This window comes from Canis lupus, chromosome 1 (genome assembly GCF_003254725.2).
Source record: "Canis lupus dingo isolate Sandy chromosome 1, ASM325472v2, whole genome shotgun sequence".
Classification (NCBI taxonomy): domain Eukaryota; kingdom Metazoa; phylum Chordata; class Mammalia; order Carnivora; family Canidae; genus Canis; species Canis lupus.
In genome coordinates, this window is record NC_064243.1 from 74,496,645 (window position 1) to 74,523,038 (window position 26,394).

Below are 26,394 nucleotides of genomic sequence, written 5' to 3' on the forward strand. Positions count from 1 at the left end.
AACAAAACAAAACAAAACAAAACAAAAAACAAACCCTAGAGCCTGGGCCCCATCCCAGTAGTACTGACAATGATTGTCTTGGGGTGGGGCCTGGTATAATCCTTATGCATTGTGGACATGAGAATCACACTCCAGCATGGATGTCAGTCACAATGATGTCCTGTCAAGAAGTCCTCCTGTGGAGGCAAACTTGAGGGAGAGACTCTGAGGCTTGTGACTTTATCTCTCCCATTTCCACCCTCAAAGTGGGGCTGCAGACATACCCACTGGGCCAACAATAAGCTACACATTGCCAGCACTACCCACCTTCAGTCATTAACCACTCCCTTCACAAACATTTATTAGATACCTACTTGGTGTGTGAGCATAACCATGGTGTGGGAATTCCTGTGGGTTTTCCAAGGCAGAGTATAGCTGGCTATGGGGGAGTGAGAGCATGAGCTGAGGTCTTTGAAGCACTGGAGTAATTTGCAAAAAGTCCCCAAGGAGTCTCCCAGGATGAGTTCTGAGGCACACAAATTTGGAGCATGAACTAGAGAGTTGGGGTGATCACAACACAATTCTGTCACTCCATGTGTCCTGTAGCCCATGTAGTGGGGGGTATGCAAAGAAAAGTGAGCCCAAAATTAAGATGCTAATATTGCAGGATCTCAGTAATGCCAACACCAGCATCTTCAGTGGTATAAGGAAATAGGGACAGTAGCTCTGAAATTGTAAACACACCAGCTCGTGATAGCTTATGCAGCAAGAGCTTTTGGGGACTGTCCCTTGGAGGAAACCAGTGGCTGTGCTGTTGGGGATGAGTGATTTGGTGGTGGGTCAACTTTCATCCATGCATCAGCAATATCTGGCACATCAAGGACAGGGAGCTTGGGCATGCTAACCTGCAGCCAGAAGAGCTGGTCCATGGAGTCCATGTGAGACACTACCAGGAAAGCATCTAGAAGTGATTGTTGGGGATTTGAGGTGAGAACAGAGCTAGAAAAATAGTGTTTGTTGCATCATCAGTCTGATTTAGTCTTGGCCACCCCCCTCCAAAAATGACACGAAATGCCAGTCACCTTTGCCCACTCAGCAGAGTGCTCTAAGCACTAAAGTAGACATAGCTTGAGGACATAACTGAGCAGGCCTAGCAGGCTGAGTGGCAGGCAAGGCCTCATTGAGGACTTGGTGGGACAGTTTGCCCCCAGGGGGGCCTACAGGATGCAGGGTTTTGTCACTGTCACAGCCCACCATTCCCCAAGGATATCAAGGAACCTCAGACAGAGCCTGATCTCTTGGAATTCACCAGTTAGTCTGCATATCTGCTTGCTTCTTGGTGAGGAGGGGAATCTCTGGTTAGCATGTTGTCGGAAAATGTGTTTATGGTTTCATCTGAGTAGGATTTCCAGTTACCAACTTGCACCAACAGGAAAGGAATTTGTCACCAGCTACACTCCAAACATGAGGTTCAGAGCCCCAAATATTTATGAAAGAAATCTGATATTTCTTCTATCTTGGTTCTCTCTCTCTCTCTCTCTCTCTCTCTCACCGTGTGTGTGTGTTTTTCCCACTGTCACTGTTTGGTCCTTGGAATTTTCTTATTTGTGATGGACCATTACCCTTTGGCTGTGTGTCTTCTGTCAGCAAGGCCCAGGGCAGTTTATGGGCTTTATGTTGTAGCTTCTTTTTTTATTGAAAAACAAAAGAAGTGTGATTATGCTCAGAAGACCAAAGAATCACTCCACTGCCTCTTATTTGTGAATTTTTTAAAATGTTTTTTATGTTTCAACAGCTTGGGAAAGAAAATTAGGAGCTAAAAGTAAAAACCAAAGATATCAACTTACCTTTTATCTTGGCTTCTACACATTCAGTGATCCTTACAGCTAGAAAGAAACCAGGGCACCATTTGCCAAAACATGTCTTTAAATTATAAATATATTTCAATAAAATTTAAGTATAATTAAAACATGTAAAGTATATATTGTTGAGGCTTATTTGAAAGTGAATAAATAAGGGTGTCTGGATGGCTCAGTCGGTTGAACGCCTGCCTTCAGCTCAAGGTCATGATTCCCAGGGTCCTGGGATGGAGCCCCACATCGGGCTCCCTGCCTGGTGGGGAATCTGCTTCTCCCTCTGACTCTGCTCCAACTCTCTTTCTCTATCTCTTTCAAATAAATAAATAAAATCTTTTTTAAAAACGTGAGTAAATAATAATCCAAAGTTGTAAAATTATTATATGTGCTGCTGAAATGAGCACCCAAAGTTGTAAAATTAAAATCTATTTTACACATTCCATTTAAGATAAAAGTTTTAGTGTGATAATTATGTAATTATGCTATTCACAAAAACTTTCCAGAATTTACCAAAGCATTAATTTATCCTGAAAAGAGAAATGAGGTCTGGGAATTAAGACCTAAGATCAGACTTGTATGATGAGCATCCTCTTTTATTCTTTTTATGCTTCTTTGGGGCTTGTGGTATAATTCCATTTGAAGCCTCTTGTGGGCATGAAACATCATCCAAATGGCCCTTTGGACCCCCATTGGAGCTTTGCTCCTAGTTAGCCTAGCCTTGCTCTGCCACTGGGGCCAGTTTTGTGCTTGTGGCAATGGCCAAAAGAAAAGATTTCCACTGCTTTCCACTCAGCTTGCTTTCCCTTCTTGCAATGGCTTAGGTGTGGCTGGACTATGAACCCTGCCCATGGCACAAGAAGTCCTGCTTTCCTCATTCTGGCCTCCTGCCTGTGGAGCCCAGTGGGCCTTACTCACGCTGTCTGCAGATTATACTCATTTTCTCTTATACTGCATAAGCTCTTCTCCTCTAGAATCTGTACAAAATGGCAAAGAGAAGCAAGACACATAGACTTACCCTGTCATAGAAAAATGGTACAATTGGCATGGGGCCCCAGCCTGAAAAAAACAAAAAAACAAAACAAAACAAAACAAAACAAAAAAAACCCAAACAAACAAACAAAAAACAGAATGGGAAGACATAAATTTTACCTGAGGTAAAAAAAAAAAACTACCTCCAGCGCTCCCTGACCTACAGCTTCATCAGATACGGACCTGTGGTGGCCCTTGAAGACATGGTAATATTTTTGCAGGTTGATAGGAATGTATGTAGATTAATACATGGACCCCAAAACTGTGCCCTATTCACGTAATTTTCTTTAGTAAAACTCTTATAGAAATGAATCTCTTCTGGAGAAGTTTCTGATGAACTTTTAATATGGACATCCTTTCACTTGGGAATATTTATTGAAGGAGAAGATGGAACAGAGGGAAGGAGAAGGACCAAGTCTGGACAATGTAGAGATTTTTCAAGGAAGTATGAAGAGAGAAAAGGGAAGGTGAGCTCAGGGTGCCTTGGCCGTCAGCTGTATGGCCACTGTAGTTGGGGGAGGGAAGAATGGTGTGGAGCTGGTCAGAGGGGCGGTGACAGGCAATTGCCCTGCCAGAGCAACAGCTGCATCCATTATGCATTAGAGAAGGGGAGGTGAGAGCAGCATCCTCAAGATAGGTGAGGGATTGGTACAATAGAGAAACCTCAACTTTTCCATGCAGGAGCCAAGTTCCTCTATGCCTCTAGGGTACATATGCAACAGAGACATATGCATTAAAAACTTCAGGTTAAGAAACCAGAAAGGCATCAAAACATAAAAAGGAAAAACAGACATTAATACCCCTATGAATTATCATCGGTAAAAAAGCAAACTGAACTTTCCAGGTCGGCTTTGAAACTTATGGGAGGGAGAACTTGAGAGCATGGGGTGGAAATTCATTGTACAGCACCCATGAGTATTGCAGTAAGACACGTGGTATGGCGTTCATGTTGCATTTATTCAGGGTGTCATTTTTGTTGTTTTATATGCTTTCCCTTCTTGGCTTAGGTGTGACATGGAAATAATACACATGGAAGCTTCATTTGTCTGTTGATAAACTTCTTGCCATAATCCTGCCAGTTCCTCAGATTCCTGCAATTTTTAACTGTGTTCTCCTACTTTGAGAATCCTAAGGACATAAACCTTTAACATTTCCTTACAAGTCTGTATGTCATGATGGTGAAACCCAGATTTGCCACCGCTGGTCCTAGTTTTCTGGGGTTGGGAGTCAAAATGTGAGCAAGTTCAGATGACCTTGCCTATGAATCCCCCAGGATCTCTCTAGGCCAAGAAAACAAAAGCCTTTCCGGTACTGCTGATGCGGTGCTTCAGGAGCATCCTGTCTGCCTGGACTCATTCAGAAGCCCTTCTTCTCTGTGTGGCTCAACTATGGGACATCTGATGGTGGCTCGGCTCACATGTATGTTTGATTTCCTCCGTGGAAGACGAAAAAGGAACCAGACCAAATGCAATTTTAAAAAGTAGTGTAACACTTCTGGCATGGACCTGGAAAATCTAGAATCCAATCTTAGCTCTGCTGCCACCTGACTGCGCACCTCTCAGCAAATTACTTCGCTTCTCTGGGCCCAAGTTTGCTTATCTTTAGAGTGGAGAGGTGGGGCGGTGCTATAGGATTCCTCTAGCTCTCACATGTCAAGATCCTTTTTAAACATACATTTTCGTTTTTTACAACAGAGGAAAAGAAGATACATCTAACACTTTTCTGTTCACCACAAAGTCTAAAGCATCAGAACTCACCAATATTCCTTTGTATCAAATTTCTCTGTGTTGATTGTCTAACCTGGTTTCAATCCTCTTTCCCCCTCACAGGGGGAACAGCTATTCTAAGTATAGTGTTTATTATTCTTTGCATTTCTTTATACTTTCATGATAGACATTTGTACTGGTAAGCAATATATGGTACTGTCATGCCTCTTTTAACTAGAGGTATATAGACCGTACTTTAGTCTATGTATAGAGTCTATGTATATTCTTTTGCACATGGGATTTTTTTTGTTTGAAATTATGTACATGAGAGTCTTATATGCTGGCAGAATTTTATTAATTTTTCTGTGTTATAAGATAGCTTATTAAGAATATGCTGAATATATGTATGGATTATCCAGCTTTCCTTTGATTTGTTATTATAAACATCAATATTTTGGTATATGTGGCTTTATATACAAAGCTATATTCTTAGGGGTATATACCTGGGAATGGAATTCTGGTCTCAAGGTGCATGCATGTCCAACTTTAGTAGACCACCTTTCCGAATCATTCTCTAAACTGGTTGTGTCCTTTACAGTCCCACCAGGAAGATACTAGAGTACAAGAATCTAGAATGTCAGGTCCCGCTGTGTTCTCCTGATAAGGCAATGTGGTCCTCCCTTCATGGGAGGTGAATATCTTGTTTGATGTATAAGGTGGCAGTGATGGGAAAGGGGAAAGAATGAATATGATTAATTGTTTCCACAAATCTGTTTGAGTGTCTACTATGTACCAGGCATGAGGAAGTGCTGGGGATCAAGAGACACCTGCCTTTGTGCAAAAGGTGCACATAACTAAGAGTCAGAATGGATTAGATCCCAGGCATAACTGCAAATGTCCTATTGATTCTCCTATTTGACCCCTCCCCACCAACGTTGGTCCTTAAGCCAGTCTGCATGCTAGACTCACAATGGAATCCAGTGAGGATGGGAAATGCAAAGCAGTGTACCTGCCTTTCAGATTGAAAAGGCCTTAAATCCCTGAGGAGGAAATTGTTCTTTAAAGCTCTCCTATCTGGAAAAACTTTTAAATTCTTGGGAAGAGTTCTTATGTCTACTCCCCTTTCTTTTTGTGTCTTTCAAGAGAATTCATGTTTGATTATGGACGTCTGGGTTCTGGTCTCTGAGAAACAATAGATATCCTAACACACAGAGATACGAAACTATGCAGGTGCTGAGTAATATTGAGTTCTAAAGAGCTGGAGTCTTGTGTGTTTTTTCCCCCCCATAACATCTTGAAAGTATTTTCTCTGTGTCAACTACAAATTCTAATCCCAAAAGAAAGATCTTGATATTTGGAATATACAATGTGCCTTTTTTCTCACAGCAAGGTGTGCAATTAATTCCTTATGTTCTCGAATAAAATGGTGGAGCAGAAAGTGTCTCCAGGATCCCCAGAGCCTCCAGGCACACAATAAACATCTTTTCGTTTTCAGAAGTGATCACTGCATACCTCAGCCTGCAGGAGGATGAGTAGCTAGGATTTCTTTCAATTTTTTTTTCCCAAAGAGAGAGTAAATGAAGTCATCAAGCCATCTGGTCGACTTTTAGCAATCATTCACTATATTCATTTATCATATCTATGGGTAAACTGTTATAACACGTAAAGGAATAAGAATCCTTGGAAGAATTTTAAGGGTTAAACGCTAAAATTTATAAAAGGAGGGAATGGGAAAAGATAATATAGCTTCCTCCTGCCTTTTGCTCTCCCCAGTTCTCCTGTGCTTCTGCATCTGTCCTGTAGTCCTGGATGTGAGTTCTGACTCTTTATGGTGACACTTGTTTTTCACACCTTTCCATCCTGGGAAAAGGGGCAAAGAGGGAATCAAATTTGGGGGACTTCCTGAGATTTCAGAGGCTGAACAGCTGCCCCAAATAATAGAATTTTAGACTGATACTTGGAATTCAAAACACTGGGCTGCCAGGCTCCTAAACTGCTACCCCTTCCCATCAACTTTCTATTCTGCAGACCTAACTGATTAATTAAGGACACGAATCTTCATCAGACTGGAGCAGAACACACAAAGCCAATAAACTAATTCATGGGAACCAGGGCAGATATTTGTAAAAGTGACCCAGAATAAAATCACTCCTTCCCAGTGTGTCTTTATCTCCTTTGAAGGTGTACAGGGTCCACATAGTCAAAGGAAATCTTATGTGTAGGCAATTAGGTCAGAAATGACCTGTGATTAGGTGGTGCCACAGTAATTCTGGATGTGGACCTCTTCAGCATTCTACAAAGTGATTCTCATGTCCTCAGGGGAAGGACAGAAAGATCCAAGAACCAGGCCCAGGTCTTATTCTCCAGAATGTCCAGCTCCAGAGCAGAATAACCTCCCAACCCACACACTGGATAGATAGTTATGGAGATACAGGAATAGAACACAGCATGTTCATGGGTTAAAAGAGATGAGTGGCTAACAAGGATATTCTCAATTTGTAATACTGAGGATGAATAACAAGAAGTAACATCTCATCACATTTTCCATAATCTATTGGTTACAAACAAGTCACAAGTCCTGCTCACACTCAAGGGGAAGAGATTATATAGAGCATTAATATGGGCCACCTTAGGGTCTATCTCCCCCACTGTGTGATCTGAAAAGCTGCTAGCTCTCAGTATCCACAACAGGAAAAGGCTTTGCAGTAGGTCTGTGGTAAGTACAAATAGCCATTTGGACATAGGGCCTGGGACACCCTATGGTATTAGAGTATAAGTGCTGGGAAGAAAGGTCATGTGGAGTTAATTAATTAATTAATTAATTAATGCTTAGGTGTCACAATTTTATATAATACAATAAATAGTAATACTTTATTAATGTGCTATCTTGATTAGTAGTAAGATTTTTCTGGCCCGCTTTTCTACAAAGTCATCAAAACGCAGCAAGTTCATTTTCAATAGTATAATTGAAAGCAACGTTGTTGCTTTGGCAAATGTAAGAATAACAACAAATTTTTAATTTTTAGAAGGATCTTTCTGCTAATTCAACCATAACTTGCGTTGAGTATGTTACAGGTTGTTATAACATCAGGACAAATTTCTGATGTTTCAAAATAAGTTTTTAGTACATTTAGACCAGGATTCAAATCCTTTTTCTTAAAGACTTAACCCTTTATACAAATCATTTTTAAGTCTGAGTTTAATTTTAAACATAAATTTATACAATGACATTTTAACATTTCCTCTGACATTTCCTGTAACTTGTGGAGTTTGTACAAGAAACCAAAAGAGACTTCATGATTTGTATATAATTCAAAATGCACATTCAATTGTTATATCTTCAATGACAAGAAAGCACTAATTCAAAAATTGCCTTTCTTATTAGTAGGAATTAGTTCATTGAAAAAATCATATGAAACTACTGTTCTTTTTGAATGTATGCAACAATTTTTATTTTTATTTATTTATTTATTTATTTATTTTAATTTATTTTTTATTGGTGTTCAATTTACTAACATACAGAATAACCCCCAGTGCCCGTCACCCATTCACTCCCACCCCCCGCCCTCCTCCCCTTCCACCACCCCTAGTTCGTTTCCCAGAGTTAGGAGTCTTTACGTTCTGTCTCCCTTTCTAATATTTCCCACACATTTCTTCTCCCTTCTCTTATATTCCCTTTCACTATTATTTATATTCCCCAAATGAATGAGAACATATAATGTTTGTCCTTCTCCGACTGGCTTACTTCACTCAGCATAATACCCTCCAGTTCCATCCACGTTGAAGCAAATGGTGGGTATTTGTCATTTCTAATAGCTGAGTAATATTCCATTGTATACATAGACCACATCTTCTTTATCCATTCATCTTTCGTTGGACACCGAGGCTCCTTCCACAGTTTGGCTATCGTGGCCATTGCTGCTATAAACATCGGGGTGCAGGTGTCCCGGCGTTTCATTACATCTGTATCTTTGGGGTAAATCCCCAACAGTGCAATTGCTGGGTCGTAGGGCAGGTCTATTTTTAACTCTTTGAGGAACCTCCACACAGTTTTCCAGAGTGGCTGCACCAGTTCACATTCCCACCAACAGTGTAAGAGGGTTCCCTTTTCTCTGCATCCTCTCCAACATTTGTTGTTTCCTGCCTTGTTAATTTTCCCCATTCTCACTGGTGTGAGGTGGTATCTCATTGTGGTTTTGATTTGTATTTCCCTGATGGCAAGTGATGCAGAGCATTTTCTCATGTGCATGTTGGCCATGCCTATGTCTTCCTCTGTGAGATTTCTGTTCATGTCTTTTGCCCATTTCATGATTGGATTGCTTGTTTCTTTGCTGTTGAGTTTAATAAGTTCTTTATAGATCTTGGAAACTAGCCCTTTATCTGATATGTCATTTGCAAATATCTTCTCCCATTCTGTAGGTTGTCTTTTAGTTTTGTTGACTGTATCCTTTGCTGTGCAAAAGCTTCTTATCTTGATGAAGTCCCAATAGTTCATTTTTGCTTTTGTTTCTTTTGCCTTCGTGGATGTATCTTGCAAGAAGTTACTATGGCCGAGTTCAAAAAGGGTGTTGCCTGTGTTCTTCTCTAGGATTTTGATGGAATCTTGTCTCACATTTAGATCTTTCATCCATTTTGAGTTTATCTTTGTGTATGGTGAAAGAGAGTGGTCTAGTTTCATTCTTCTGTATGTGGATGTCCAATTTTCCCAGCACCATTTATTGAAGAGACTGTCGTTCTTCCAATGGATAGTCTTTCCTCCTTTATCGAATATTAGTTGCCCATAAAGTTCAGGGTCCATTTCTGGATTCTCTATTCTGTTCCACTGATCTATGTGTCTGTTTTTGTGCCAGTACCACACTGTCTTGATGACCACAGCTTTGTAGTACAACCTGAAATCTGGCATTGTGATGCCCCCAGATATGGTTTTCTTTTTTAAAATTCCCCTGGCTATTCGGGGTCTTTTCTGATTCCACACAAATCTTAAAATAATTTGTTCTAACTCTCTGAAGAAAGTCCATGGTATTTTGATAGGGATTGCATTAAAAGTGTATATTGCCCTGGGTAACATTGACATTTTCACAATATTAATTCTGCCAATCCATGAGCAGGGAATATTTTTCCATCTCTTTGTGTCTTCCTCAATTTCTTTCAGAAGTGTTCTATAGTTTTGAGGGTATAGATCCTTTACATCTTTGGTTAGGTTTATTCCTAGGTATCTTATGCTTTTGGGTGCACAATTTTTAATACAATTTCTATTTCTAAATTTGCTTTTAGTCTTGTTGCAAATTTCAAAACCAGAGAATATAAATTATTTGAAGAATTCTAGTAACTCCCTGATATGCTTTATTGCAATGTCTATGAGTATGCTTTCTTAGGAGCTTTGGTCTTGACTTCAATGTGTGTGTGGTGGTCAGGGGAGTGGTTTCCCCATGGATTCAAGCAATGTTGGGAGAGCAGCTGTGTGTCCACAATTCAATTCAGTTCTGACACTATCTACCTAGAGACAGTGTCAGATTCCACAGGTTGAGGGTTTAGTCCTATGTGACTGTCCCCGCCATCCACACACACACAGTTCAGATGCCACTTACAAGTCCTAGTCATCACCTGTGCTTCTAAAGACTAGCTATAGATTGGAGGGTCCAATGACCCATCTTTGGGCTCGATTAATTTGCTAGAGTGGCTCACAGACTGAGAAACATTTACTTACTAGGTTACCAGTTTATTTATTTTTTTATAAATTTATTTTTTATTGGTGTTCAATTTGCCAACATATAGAGTAACACCCAGTGCTCATCCCGTCAAGTGCCCACCTCAGTGCCTGTCACCCAGTCACCCCCACCCCCCACCCACCTCCCCTCCCACCACCCCTAGTTCGTTTCCCAGAGTTAGGAGTCTTCATGTTCTGTCTCCCTTTCTGATATTTCCCACTCATTTTTTCTCCTTTCCCCTTTATTCCCTTTCACTATTTTTTATATTCCCCATGTGAATGAGACCATATAATGTTTGTCCTTCTCCGATTGACTTATTTCATTCAGCATAATACCCTCCAGTTCCATCCACGTCGAAGCAAATGGTGGGTATTTGTCATTTCTAATGGCTGAGTAATATTCCATTGTATACATAAACCACATCTTCTTTATCCATTCATCTTTCAGTGGACACTGAGGCTCCTTCCACAGTTTGGCTATTGTGGATATTGCTGCTAGAAACATCGGGGTGCAGGTGTCCCGGTGTTTCACTGAATCTGTATCTTTGGGGTAAATACCCAGCAGTGCAATTGCTGGGTCACAGGGCATATCTATTTTTAACTCTTTGAGGAACCTCCACACAGTTTTCCAGAGTGGCTGCACCAGTTCACATTCCCACCAACAGTGCAAGAGAGTTCCCCTTTCTCCACATCCTCTCCAACATTTGTGGTTTCCTGCCTTGTTAATTTTCCCCATTCTCACAGAGGAAGACATAGACATGGCCAACAAGCACATGAGAAAATGCTCCGCATCACTTGCCATCAGGGAAATACAAATCAAAACCACAATGAGATACCACCTCACGCCAGTGAGAATGGGGAAAATTAACAAGGTTACCAGTTTATTATAAAAGGATACAAGTAGGAATGGCCAGATGGAAGTGATGCATAGGACAAGGGGTGAGGAAAAGGGCACAGAGCTTCCATGTCCCCTCTAAATATGCCATTTTCCCTGAACCTTCATGTTTGTGTCAACAGTATGCTCTCTGAACCATCTCCTGCCACAGACACTTTTTTTGGATTCTTATGGAGGCTTCATTACATAGACCTGATTGTTTTAATCACTGGACATTGGCATTGATTCAACCTCCAGCCCCCTTCTCTTCCTGGAGGTCAGCTGGGTAGGACTGAAATCATGTGGTTGGTTTTCATGACAACCAGCCTCCACCCTTAGGTGCTTTCCAAAGGTCACCTCATTGATGTTTATTGCTCTCATTGCTTAGGAAATTCCAAGGGATTTTGGAGCTCTGTGCCTGAAATGAGTATGAAGACCAAATATATATATTTCTTATTATAAGTCACAGTATCATAGTTGCATTTTGTAATAATTTACTGAAATGTCTACTGGCTAAACACAGGCTGTTCCCACTATGATGCTCAGAATAGAAAGTTTGTGTTTGTGCCAGGAGGACAGGATCCAGCGACAAATGGGAAACTGGTCTCTCTCCACAGGTCCCATCATTGAACCCTTGAGATGTCTCTCCTTTGCTCCAGGGTTGTGGCAGCCACCATTGCTGTTTATGCTGCTGCTCTGTCATCCCAGCCCAGGCCAGACCCCTTTTGGGGTCTTTAAGGCTCCTATATGCCCCAAATATGCTTGTGTGCACTGTTTGCTGTGCCTGTGGACTTGAGCCCATGTGTGTGGCTATTAACTGGTTATCTCCCCTGCGCACACACATGCTCTGTTGTCCCATTGGACTTCACATAAGTCCCAAGATAAAATCATTAGGAATTTCAAGAAAGTATCAATAGAGCATTAAGCCAAGGATGCAGCTTATGAGAGTGGGGTCTGGAGAGACTATACTGCTTATATTTCCATGCAGTGAGCCCTGTTGACAGAACCTGCTGGAAAATTGAGTGTCTTGGATATCCTACATGCTGCTGGTTGCTATTCTGTCACAGGAGTAAGAAGGGAAGAGCACACAGAACCATCAAGAAAAGCCCCTTCCTCTTTTCATGCTCCTTCAGTGTCCCTCTACTAACAAAGATTAATCACACCAGTTGGCAAAGGGAAAATGTTTATAGGGCCCAGCTTCAGTATTAGTGCAGGATAAAAAAATGGACTTAGAGGAAAAATGCATTGACCTAAGCCACTTTGTGAACAAGTAAGAGTCTGTAAAACTAAAGGCAAAGAAACTGTACCTAAGCACTATACTCTAGTTAATAGGTTTTCTTCCATGAGAGTATGGGTTAGCAATTCTGAAACCACGATACATGTAAACTTAGATTGATTTACTTGAATTGAGTAAATGATGGGAACTGGGTTTCATACTGTGGGTGGGGGAAGTTACAGGTAAGTAAGGGGAGGATACTGGAAGTTTCCAATTGGTAATAGATCAAAACTGGAGACACCAGTACAAACCCCTGTGTGGCCCAATATAGATATACATGGTTACATATGGAAATATTTATAAATACACATAGAGGCACTGGTTTGTATACACACATATATCTCCTTGATCTGTCATCTGAGAGAGAGGGCCCAGAAGCCAACACACCCCAGTTGCAACAAGGATACCCAGAACACAGATCTTGGTTCTCCAACACTATTCTCTAATAAAAGGAACTGGGGTTCCTTGGGGGAAGTGGCTGATTCAGGACTGGGGTAGGAAATATACAAGATGAGCTTGGAATATCTCCAGTGCCTGAAAGTGAGAATGTGCTCAAAAATAAAAGCAAAACACACCAGAGTGAGGGGGGTTTATGTCAAAGGGATCCAGATGCCAACAAAAGAGTTCCAAATAGCTGGAGCTGGAATATGTGAGCAACAAAATAAATAATGTAGTTTTGGATTATGGCTCAAAGTATAATATAAATATCTACAAGTCCATCCTGATATAAATAAATGATTGAATAAATGAATAAGTGGGAGAAAATAGACAAATCTCCCATGCCAAAGAACTATAAATGATTTATGTAGCTACTGCTCCTCCCCCCCCTAGGTGATGAAGAATAGCAAATGAAGGGGCAAAAAAGAGTAATTTTACAATGGAGAATCTGACAAACCTTATACCAAGCCAAGTTATCAGAATTAGCATCAATGGTGACAAGTCACACTAATAACATGAACTCTTTCTTTCTTTCTTTCTTTTTTTTAATTTTATTTATTTATGATAGTCACAGAGAGAGAGAGAGAGGCAGAGACACAGGCAGAGGGAGAAGCAGGCTCCATGCACCGGGAGCCTGATGTGGGATTCGATCCCGGGTCTCCAGGATCGCGCCCTGGGCCAAAGGCAGGCGCCAAACCACTGCGCCACCCAGGGATCCCAACATGAACTCTTTCAATGATGGGATGAGAATGGCCCATAGCTCTGTGGTCTTCCTTCCAAAAGCACATTACTACATGATAAAAACCTCAGACAAACCCCAACTGAGGAATATTCTATATGATAACTGACCTCAAAACCGTCTCAATCAGCAAAACTGGGGAAGTCCAAGAAACTGTCACAACCAGAGGAGCCTAAGGAGAGATGACTAGTAAATGGAATGTGGGGTCCTGAATGGGATCCTGGGACAGACAAGGACACTGGGGAAAAATTGAGAACATCTGAGTAAACAATGCTGATAATCTATCAAAATTGGGGGGGTGTCTGAGAGGAGCGTTTGGTTAAGTGTCTGACTTGGTTTTGGCCCAAGTTGTGATCTCAGGATCCTGGGATCGAGCCCCATGTTGGGCTCCATGCTCAGCAGGGACTCTGCTTGAGATTCTTTCCTTTCCTCATCGGCCCCTCTCCTCACTCTCTCTCTCTCTTTCTCTTTCTGTCTCTAAAATAAATAAATAAATAAATAAATAAATAAATAAATAAATAAATAAATAAATCTTTTAAAAAATAATCTGTCAACATTGATTTACTAACTGTGATGAATGTACTCTATGAATGTAGAATGTTAATAATAAGGAAAACTGGGTGAGGAATGTGTAGGACTTGAGACTCTGGACTCTCTTCACACTCATTCTATAAATCTGAAACTGCTCTAAAGCCAGTTATTTAGAAAAGAATGGATTTGAAACTAAGAGGCTGAACCTAGTTAAGTGGCACAACATGCTAATCACCTTTAGAGTATTCTCCCCTGTAAGAGGCACAAACCAAATAGGCAATGTGCTTGGATCTACTCACCTCCTACAGCCTCTGTCCACAGCCATCCCAGAAAAGACACAAAAGGCACATAAATGAAATGGTCATGGTGCCAAATGTGAAGACTACACGTAGGCCATTAGTATATACTTGAATTTAGCAAGGCTGATCCAGCTCTCACCACTGATGAATGTCCATTCTGCCCATTATGGGGGCCAATGAGTCCTTGACTCAGCACCATCCCTTAAGCAGGCAAAGTGGCCATTTGCTGTCAACTTGTCAAGTGGACAGCCTTAGACCTTTTCACATTCCCATTCCTGCTTCTTTTCTGTGTCCTGTTCATCCCCAGGGCACTCCTTAGTAAACGTCTTATCAGCTGACCTTTATCTCAGTGCCTGGCTCCCAGGGAACATTACCTGTGACAATTTCTACAAAGTGTCAGGATCTATGCCAGGTGACTTGTATTTGTCATCTCTGTTATTCTAAACACACTGAGATGTTCTCAATGGTGGTTAGCTTTGAGAGTCAGGGCAGGGAGCCTCAGAGGTTTATTAACTTTCCCAGGGTCTTGTCACTTTTAGGTCTGACTGGCTCCCAAGGCTGTGTCTGGAAAGTCTACCATGCTAGCCACAGCTATTATGGTAAAAAAGAACAAGACATAATCATTTTCCATCATAGACCAGACATTGCTCTAGGCTCTCCTACCTACACATCATTCAGTTTTCACAGCAACTCAGTTGAAGTAGAGAGTGATATCCCCACTTTTACATATCTATAAAACCCAAGCTAAGTGACTTTCACAAACTAAAAGACAACATTGATTCTGGAATCCAGGCCTGATTCCAAAGGCAGTGACTTCTCTTGCCAGTAAGATTCCTTACTCCAAGTCAGAGAGCCATCCAGGGAGAGTACTAGATCCTGGAGGCCTTGAGACATGCATTTACCTACAAATAGCTCAAATTATACAATATCTATCAAACATATCTACCGCAAAGATGAGCATCTTTTTTCCAGAGTGAGCCTTGGAAATTTTTTCAAAGTGTCTCTCATCAACCTGGTTACCTGCAATAAGAGTGCTCATATAAGTTTTCATCCAAAGAATGACACTTGAGGATGTTGTGGGACAACAGGAGCAAACCAAGGTGGCCATGGGAAAACAGAGAGGAATGCTTACCCCACCATTGGGAAAAATGGTATGCTTCTTAGGTGACACACTTACAGTTTGTACTTAACTAGTACCTCCAAACAAACCACACCATAGGTTGGATTTGGGAGAGAGTGTTTCAGAGATCTGAATGCCTTAATGCCTTAATGCAGCCTTAATGCATTAAGTTTCCCCTAGCAAATGCAACCGTCATCCAGGCCTCTTAATCACACAGCCACTCAGTTCTGCTCTGAAATAAACACCGTGCATTTCTGATTTGTGGAATTGTTTTCCTCTAATTAAATGAAGGGGGGAGGTGTAGTTATTTTCAACTCTGTACAAATAACTACCCCTAGAAACGAATAATGTATTGTAAGTAGTACTTATTCTATTTATTGTACCGTCTATTGATATGTGTTGGACTTGTTCTATTTTGGAGGCACTGCCATGGTAACTGGGCTCTTGACAAAGCCCTGTGTCAGAGCAGAACTTGAACATGCAGAACTTCAGATAAGTGATGAAAATAAAGAATCAACCTCGACAGGCTCAGAAATAACAATTTGGGGGACTGTGCTTTGCTCCTGGGTATATCTGTACATAAACTTGGGAAGTTCCTAAGAGATAAGAGAGGCAGCCAATGGGATTTATTGGACTGCGACCTGGTCCTGAGCAAAATGGTAGAAGAAAGTCTATTTCACAGTCTCTTAGCACCCTTGACAATATGTGTTTTGGCCTTTGGGTCAGATCCCTGGTTTTTAGGAAAGTACAAGCTGGTGTTGAGTCTTCAGAGTCAGGGTGGTGTAGAAGATTGGCCTTGAGTCCACAGATCTGAGATGCCCTTACCTAGTTGAGGGGCTTCCCCAAACTGAAATTCTGTTTCCCACCTATGCACTTGGATGCCCTTGAAAGCCTAAAAGCTCTAGCCTCATGTTCCTCTTGACACCAATATGAAGGGGAGACAGGGCAGAGTCTGACGGATTCACCCTTCTCTGTAGACCTAGCAGGTTTCAGTGTTCCTGCAGGGAATAGGTACCTAAGCTATGCTGACTTTCCATAGTCCATCTCTGCAGGGAATGAGGACACCAAAGAAGCCACAAGAGCAAAATTCTTTTGTTCAAAAAGATTTCCCTTTGCAATACACTTAGGAACAGCAGTCTTGTCACATCTACGCAACTTCTCATTTCTAGGCAATAACCGATAAACCCAAGCAGTGAGCAGGTTCTGCGCTGCCTTCTTCATCTCTCCCTGGACTTTCCATCCCTTTCTCAGAATCCCTCAGCTCATCAGCTGAGGCTTGGTTCAGCTTCTGAGCTAGCCCAGGAAAGGAAAGGAGCTCATGTACCAATGGGCAGTGGTGGGCCCTTCTATGGAACTTGTCCTGGGATTCAGAGCCAGTGTGGACTTGTCTTTCTTCTCTTTCTTTTCTACTAGAACTTCAACCATTGCTTATGAATTCTATCTAGAAGTGAGATGGTTGCAATCTCTCAGGAACTGGCTCAGAAGGACTAAACATGGATAGTCTGGCAAGGCTCTATATGGTGAGCCATGGGCCCCAGAAGGGAGCCAATAGAAATGGTGTCATCTGTGCAAACTTACTGACTCCAAGAAGAGCAAACCTCTGCACAGGCAGGTAGAGGAGGGAAGGGACTTACCTGTTTCTTAGAGAAAACAACCTCTTGCTTGGCTGAAATAAAATTTGTTAATATTATCTAGGAACCCCAGCTTCTCATCTTATCCATCCCATGAGGTTGTTGCAAACTTAGCACAGAAGGGCAGGCTTAGTGCCACCTTCTGTTCTTTCAATCAGTGTTCCTGCAACAAAGCACTCCATGTCTTACCTCCTGATCTTTGACGCCCCCAACCCAACTCCAGCCCCAAAACACACTTCAGTTGTTGGCATTCCCATTGGCCCTCACTTGTCTCCAAGCCTTAGCTGGAGGATTTGGCCCTCTTAAGCATTTCCAAAGGTGAGGGGCCCCTGGGTCAGAAATAACAGATGTGGGGTCTGAATTTAGAGCAGATGCAGCTCTCCCCAGTCCCCTTAGCCTTTCAGTTTTCTTTGATTGATAACGAAGATCTCCCTTCCCTCTCTGATCCTACCTCTCTTTCTCTTTCCCCAGATATCCTTCTCCCATAAACAACAGAAACAACTGCCTTTCTACTCAACAGCCTTCTCTCTTGGGATCCTGAGTATTTCCAGTTAGGGGAGTCAGCTATCAGGCTAGCTCATGCCTTCCTTCCTCATTTAATCAATTCTTACTCCAGTTTGTCAAATATTTCCTTTGTCAATGACTGTTTGCTATGGGGGAGGGTGGAGCAGAGCTGGAGACTATGGAGGCATTGGGACAACAGGTGTGGAAATAGGCTTTGGCTGGTCATTTTAGGTTAAAAGGCAAGCTGAGTAAGATCTCCAGTGACTTTTATTTTTCTAGAGGGCAGAGTTCACAATTTGGTGGTGGTGGTGGGGCGGGGGGCGGCGGGGAGAAAGAAAGAAAGGAGTGCTTGAATGTCCACATCTGGGTTGAATATGTGTAAAGGCGAGAGATAGCTTGGAGGAAGTAGAGGACTGGCCAAATTCCTAATAAGCTACAGGAGGAAGACCAAGATGGGCCTCCGTATTTTTAGGGGTGACGGAACACTTCCGGCCTGTGAAGACTTGAGATGTTAATTATAGGACCTGTGGATGTCAGCAGAGATCTTTTAAAAGAATAAATGCCTAAAATCCCCCCAAGAATACAGAGCCAGTTTTAGAAATGGCCATCAAAGACAACAAAAGCGAAATGCGCAAATGCCTTCTACGCAGGGTGGTGCTGGGCAACCAGCTTGCTTTCCAGCCTCCCCCCCAAGCCGTTGCTAGGAGACGGAAGGGCTATACTTCCATCATCTCCATACTTGCTGGGAGATTGAGTAATTGGTCTCTGGATGTGCGTGTGCTGCTTCCCAAAATATCTCTTTAAAAAGATGTGAGAGGGATGCGGAGCCAGTAGGTAGGATGATGGAGGGCGGACGGTGTCCCAAGAGGGCAGTGGGTTTCAAGAGCCAAGGGGGAAGCTGGGTGGGGGGAGTAGGGACCCACATAGAGGATAGAAATGGGGAGCTGTTCACAGCTTTTCCGGATTCTTTCCCATCCTCAGCCCTGTTACTTAGGACTGATCTCCTAAGTGGAATCTGGAAATTGATGGGGACAACTAAAATTTAGGGAGTAATGTGGTTTGGTTTCTTGTTCTTACTATTGAGATGCAGAAGGCTAGAAGAAATCTTTTAATTTTATTTAAACTGAAATATACACCCTTATTGTGCTTGATTATAGGTCTTGAACCCTGCTTTAGGGGGAAGGGAGTGAAGGAAGAAATAGGCGTGCTGGGGACACACATGCTCACAGGCCACTGTGATGAAGAGAAAGAGGCAGATGCTTCAGCTCCAGGGGAGTCAAAGCAATAGGACACTAAGGGCCATAGCTGGAGGGTCTCTGGAAGTTAGGAAACCTGGGGATGAGCCTCAGCACTCTGCATGACCCTTCTATGTCTCAGGGCTCTCATCTGTAGTCTGACCAGGGTAAACTGGTGTATCCCCAAAAGCTGCTTCCAATCTCCAACTTTACTGGGTCTATATCTAGTCCCACTTTCTCTGCATAGCCAAAGGATGATATCCATTATTTCTTTGTGGAATTCTTCAGTAATCCCCTTTAATCAATGGGGAAAATCTAATTGATTCCTGTATTTTGCATTTTTTCAAAAATCTATTCAATCGACTGTTACTGGAAGTCTTTTTTTTTTAAAGATTTTATTTATTTATTCATGAGAGACACACACACACACAGAGGCAGAGACACAAGCAGAGGGAGAAGCAGGCTCCATGCAGGGAGCCCAATGCAGAACTCAATCCCAGGACTCCAGGATCACACCCTGGGCTGACGCAGGCACTAAATCGCTGAGCCACCTAGGGATCCCCTGTTACTGGAAGTCTTGAAGAGTAGATGTAGAAATGAAGTAGCTGACTTTTATACTTTATTATTTTCCTTCTGGTCACACTTTCACACAATACTTAACATGTTCAAAAATCTAATTTTTAATAGCATCACTTTTTATTTTTTGAGCCAAAGGAGCAGGGTGGAAAGAGACAGGGGGTTCAGGGTATATTGTCATCATATCCTGATCTTATAAATGAGAATTAAGAATCTGGGAAATTTTCCTTAAAGTCTCTGGACAGATGATTGAATGTTCTAAAATCCTATAAGAATTAGGAAACTCCCTGTCTAGTTCTGACTCTGTCCCTAATTTATGGGACCATGACCAGACCCTTATCTGCAAAATGGGGAATGGGGGAGGGGAAAGCCTGTGCTCCAATCTCACGGGAATGTTAGGAAGCAAAATGCCATAATATATGTAAATGTACTTTGGAATGTAGAAAGGGTGTACAGAATGTTCTGCATTCTTTTCACTGTGTGCCTAAGAAATTTATTCATTTATTCAGCAAGCATTTTCTGAGACACTGCTGCCACCAGGCCCTCGTTAGGTATTCATTCACATGGCACATACACATGGTCAGTGTCATCCATCGTCCACCCTGTCCCACAATTCCAGGCAGAGTGACTCCCAATTACCACAAATGACTGAGTTCTCAACGACAGTGCCCTCTGAATATTAGACATTCTCTTAGGGTGAACCTTTGCATAGTGTGAAAAATGCTCTCAAATCACTCCCCCGAGTGTCTGTCTTATTTTGTTCTTGAACACTCCCAGTGACACAAACCTCAGACACTTCACTTCCTGTGTTAATGAATGCCAGTGTCTAATCATTGTGCAAGCAGATGTTCCTGAGGAAAAACAAATAAAATTAAGGCTATCTTTAGGTTAGCAAACACCCCCACCCTTGCCTGAGCATGCAAATAAGCAATACCTTTCACCCTTTTTTTCTCTAACATCAGAGACAGCAAGTCTCACTGTCCCATAGGACATCCATATTCCCTTACTTCCCTTGTTTTTAACAGCATCTGGGGAAATTTTAGATGACCCTCAGATATAAGGGCTGTGGACCCCTATTTGTTGTCTGTTTTATCAGCAGAGGAGAGGAAACACACCTCACTTTTAATGTCTCTGATCCCTTCTAAAGTTACTTTTTGCTTGTGTCAAGAAGATTTGAAGCCTGAAGAACAGGTAGGGGAAAATGAGCTGATGTGAATAAAGAGTAACCATGGAATTGTGGGCTAGGCATTAGCTTTACCAGGCAGAGCTGGGTTCCTTGCCCTTTCTCCTGGGTATTTGGCAAGCATTCTAGAGTTTTCTGTAGGGGGATGGATGTGGGAGGAAGAGCACAAGGCAGTCATAAAGGGATGCCAAGTAATAATGAATAAGAGTTATTCTGTGCACTCCCAGGAGATTTGAGCCCATGGGAGGCAGATGTTGGTTCAGCACCAGGAAGTACTTGCTAAGGAAGCTTTGTAAAATGCAAATAGACTTTGGTGGGGGGATTGGAGAGGGGGGCAGGAGGATGTATTCAAACAAATTCCCTCTTACTAGGGCTGGACCCCCTGGCAAGAATGTCCAAAGGATCGCCCTCTGCAGCCCCTCCAACGCTTTGAATCTGTGATGCTATAGGAGGTCCTGAACAACCATTCTGATCCATATTCATCTCTATACCCTAAAGCTGGAAAATAGCTATTTGTCTCCAAGAAAGTCCTCGCTCCAAACTAAAAACATATTACATAACTTTGCAAATGCTTTTCTTTTAAGTCCACTATAGAAAAGTCCTGTGGTCAGGCGAACTGAACAAAAATAACCATCATCATAAAGATGTTGCAGAATTATTCTAGTTCATTCTAGATGTAGGAAATGGCTGACAAAAAAAAAGATAAATAAAAATCACAATATTGTCACACAAAAAAGATCAAATGGCTGGATAGCACATAGAGCAGAACTACTAGAATATTATGATTTAGGATAAGATTCATGGGGATAAAATCAGTATCCGGTATGTATGTTCCCAATTCAGATGCCCAGCACTCTTCAGAATTGCACACAGCAATCTGGTAGGACTGAATGTAGACTCTTGAAGATGAATCCTGACCTTGGGACTGTTGCATGATAAAGGAAGTGCTAGTGCCACCCCCTGCTGTGATCTAGGCCTGGCATGTAATAGCAATATGGAGGAGCTTCAATTCCAGCTGATCCTGTGGGCTCAGTTTTCAGGGTCATGGGCTGGATCCAGGTCTTCTGGTGACTGCAGTATGTAGCAAGCTAGCAGCAGGATGATCGTCATCAGAACCTATAGTTGCAGAACCACTAGCCATTCTTCTGGCATAACAGGGAGCTGGAGCCCCGGACTTTTAGTCCATCAGGACTGCTTGATTGACTGATTGCCTTAAGCATTGGGCCATAAATGGTTTCCATGAAGCTTTACAGAAACTTATTTTCTGAGAGGACATGTAGTTCACTTCTCAACTTCTTGGATACTGATGATTTGCTTCAAATCTATCTAGCTCTCCATCTAGCATTCTTGAACTAAATTTCCAGACCCTTCTCTGTCTGGCCCATTCTCTCCGAGTCAAGTCCAGGTCTATCACCAGATGTTTTTTGTTTGGATGGTTGAAATTTTGGGGCTAAGCTTTATCATCCCCTAGACGAATATTCCTCCACCCTAGCTGAGCATTAGAAACACCTAGAGGATTTTGAGGGAAAAATGTCCATTTCTTGCCCCACCTTGGACTAATGGAAACTAATTCTTTCAGGGTGAGCCTTCAGCTTCTACATTTTTCAAAGTTATCCAAGGTGATTCTGACCCACAACAAAATCTGAGAGGAACTGCTCTAATATTTATCTTGCCAGAAAAATAAGATCATGTGAAGAGAACACTCATCTCAATTCAAGGAAGAAAGCTTTGAGATTTCCAAGGAAGATGGAAGATTGAACAGGTGCACAGAGCCTCCCATCTTGTTCTGAATACATACATATGCTGGATAAATTATAACAGAATGAGAAAAAAGAAAAAAAATATCCGCAAGCCAAATGAAACTGAAAGCTAAATTAAAGTCTTGGAGGTAAAGCCTTGTGACGTTTTGTGAGAGTAGATAGTCACAATGTCTAGTGGATAGGATGTCCGGGAGGTGGTGGGGCTTTGGAGAATGGTTCTGCTGTGCCTGATGTATTATCCTATACGCAGAGCTCTTCAACTCTGACACCAGCACCACTGGATGGTGATAAGAAGTAAATTAGGATATTTCCTGGGTATCAATGAGCCATGAGATCCATGGCTTACCCTAGGAAAGGGAGACATACCCAGTAATTGTTGAGATTGATTTTGCCCCTGTGGGACTTTAGTCAAACATAATCTGATTTAAAGGAAAAAGAAGAAAGATGCGTTTCCCCCATTTGGGTTGGTATCTACAGATCCATATGTCCTTTAGGATAAAAGGCTGAGCTTGTCCATAAGGAGGTGGTTATACTGTCTGCATGGCAATTAACTTTAAAGTCCGTGTATAGATGTGACGTGTGTGTTCAAGTTATATCCAGTCTCTATGCTAGAAGTGATTAGATATTGTGACATATATAAGGACATATAGATATCCTATAACTGACATAAAGATGCAGTGCCCATGTGAGAAATGACTTGAGTAGTTAATTGGTATTTAAAATATTGTTACCAAACCGAGAAGTTTTGTTAATTAGTACAAGCGACATTAGAGGTTTTTGTAGGTATATGAAATGACTCAAATCCTCTGAAGATTGAGGAATTATCACAGGTAAATACAAGTGTCACCCTTTCTGCATGAAGGAAACAAAAGAATCACTTAAGCCCAGCTTTCTCATGCCAGAAAGGCAGCTTCCTGGGTCTTATGTTGTCCCTCCCTGTCACCTGATCTAGATATAGGCCAGATGTTCATACATCATTGCATCTGCCTTTGGGTATGTTTCCATGAAAGGACAGGGAGAGGAAGTTTTCTGGCCTACATAGCAGGCTTGTGGTCTTAATGATATATTATTGCTTGTTTGAATGAGTTTGGTCTAAACCGCACATTCATTTAAAATACCACCTGTAGATGGCAGGAGGTAGGGGACAGGGTTGTTAGCTGTTATGTAGCTCTCACCATGGGAGCCTACCACAGAACCTGACATTAGGGAAATGGCTAAATATGTAGGGATCTTATTGCAAAAGAAGTTCTAAAATCACCCCAAGTCTTAGAATCTTGTAAGGTGGCTCCCTTCACCTGCAGGCTCACCCTCCCCTAGACCGATGAGTGGTTGAGGGTGAGGATTAGAAGCACTAAGAAAGTACCCCAAAGACCTTGCTAGTGATGCTCTCTTCACTCTGGGTTTTGGCTTAGTGGATAAATGCTCACCTTGTCCCTAATGACCAAAGACCTCCTCACTCCCCACGTTTAACTTCCTAGAAACTCTTTAGTCTCCTCAAAACTTGAATCTTGGCATTGGCTCCCACAGATAAATAACCTCAGTCCCACAAGACTGGGCTGTTGAGCTACTTTCAAACAGACCCTAAACACCAAGTCACATGTCCCACCCAACGCCCACCTGCAGGCCTTCCCTTTGCCAGCCAGATGCCTGCATTTCTGCCTATTGCCTGCAGTAAGAGCCCTTGAGCAACAGATGACTGTCTTCCTGACAAATAGTAAGCACTATATTTACTGGTCAATTGATCTTGATCAAACTTCCTGGCAGGTTTCTTCACTTTTAGTGTCTCAGTTTCTCATCTGTAAACTGCATATAATAATAGTACCTGCCTCCCAGGGTTGATTTAAGTGTTGGGTAATACTCTGTAGTTGAATGGTGGTCTCCAAAAAGATATGCCCATGGTGTAATCTCCTGAACCCATGGATGTAACTTCGTAAGGGAGAAGATGTAAGAATCTCAAGAGAATGAGCTTGCCCTGGTTCTGCAGGTGGGCCTTCAATGGAGTCACCCATATCCTTGTAAGACAGACTCACAGAGGAGAGGCAAGAAGACGAGGAGGCAAGGTGACTACTAAGGCTGAAATTGGAGCAAGGTGGCCACAGGCCAATGAACTTCTGGGGCTGGACCAGTTGAGGAACAGATTCTCCGTTAGAGTCCCTGGAGGTAACACCTCAATCTCAGGGCTCTGGCCTCCAGGACTATGAAAGAATCAACATCCATTGTGTTATGCCACCCAGTTTGTGATAATTTGTGACAGCGGCCCCAGGCATTTGCACACATACATTACACCGTGGCATGCAGTAGGCATCCGTGAGGTTACTCATCACAGTACTGCAGAAGTGTTACTCTCAATAGGAAATTACACATCTTTAAGGGAGAACTATAGGAGTGTGTTTGAGGAAGAAGCAGACAAGGGCACTAGAAACCTTAACCTTGGATTTGGAATTTAAAGTGATACCATTGTAATTGTCCCAACAATGGGACTATCAGAAAATGGACTGGTGGAAGTGTGAAGCTTTAATAGTCCAGACTGGCTTCGAGCTGGCCAGTAAGTTTAACTTTCATCCTTCAATCTGGTTTCTTCTGGTGGGATAGTCTCTCCATCCCACAGGGACATGCGATCTGATTTGGATTTTTTTTTTTAATTTTTATTTATTTATGATAGTCTCACAGAGAGAGAGAGAGAGAGAGAGAGGCAGAGACACAGGCAGAGAGAGAGGCAGGCTCCATGCACCGGGAGCCCGACGTGGGATTCGATCCAGGGTCTCCAGGATCGCGCCCTGGGCCAAAGGCAGGCACCAAACCGCTGCGCCACCCAGGGATCCCTGATTTGGATTTTTGAACAAGTTGTTTCCCTCCTTACGTAGCTTTGAATCCCCCAAGTCCTTGCTGATAGTGTTAACCTGGTCATATTTTTATAACTCAAGGAAAACTTTAGCTGCACCAGAGAGAGGAGCTTTCATGAGGCAAAGTTCCTGAGGAGTCGGATTTGGGGATAATCCACTGCCAAACTTTATGTTCCTGAAGTCTCCACCAGGAATGTTGCCCAGATGTCTCCTTTCCTCTCACAGGAGGTAGAGGGGAAGAGGTCAGACACTGGAAAACACAACGGTGAGATTCTGAGGAGAAGAGTGGGTGGGCCACCTGCTGGTGAGACAGAGACAGGATACAAGACCCCCGACAAGTCACCTGTATGTTGCTTTCCTTCACCTTTTTGATTTAGGAAACACTGGTTAACTGAGAGGCCAAGAGAATGTGGCATTTTTAATTTGGCTACCGCTCCTGAGCCATTATGATCCTCAAAGATGCCCCTACCGTGGGATACCATGATACACAACTTGTCTCTTGGCAGATTTCTTAGGTCTGATCCACTAGAAATCACAGTGATTCCATCTTCTCCCTCTGTGCTGGGCAACATGGTAGCCATGAGCCACGCGTGGCTACTTACAGGTGAACTAATTAAAATGAAGTAAAATGTAAAGTTCAGTTCTTTAGTCACCCTGGCCACATTTCAAGTGCCATCTAGCCACGTTGGACAGTGCAGATAGAACATGTATGCCATTGCAGAAAGTTCTACTGGACAGTGATGTTCCAGTTATCCGAGATAGAAGTTGAAAGTGCCAGGTTATGGAAGGATCAGCCAGGGAACTTGTTCCAAAGGTCACATACTCTTTTTGCCTTCAACTCATGAACCCTGTACGCATCTGCAGTGACCATATTAAAATCCAGACAGATAGACAGTAAAAAGAGCACACATGCCTTGTGAAAATGCTATACATTTTTAAAGTAATCATCATGTAACTTTTAGTGTCTCTTTTGGAGGATGTTATTTATTGTAAGACATCATTTTTATTAAATACACTGTAGTACAAGAGACTTTCCATGTCAGGTTGAGAGAAGCTGGTCACATGATTTACAAACAAAACTTTTTTTTTTTTAAACACTGATATTCTG

General features: G+C 42.2%; 1 long non-coding RNA gene across 1 annotated transcript; it reads left to right on the plus strand.

Annotated features, from left to right (window-relative positions):
• The first annotated feature begins 18,389 nt into the window (after window positions 1-18,389).
• On the plus strand, window positions 18,390-22,576 carry LOC118351090 (uncharacterized). The gene is made up of 2 exons (XR_004805900.2): window positions 18,390-18,523; window positions 22,263-22,576. It is a non-coding gene; the product is annotated as an uncharacterized LOC118351090 (long non-coding RNA).
• The last annotated feature ends 3,818 nt before the right edge of the window (window positions 22,577-26,394 follow it).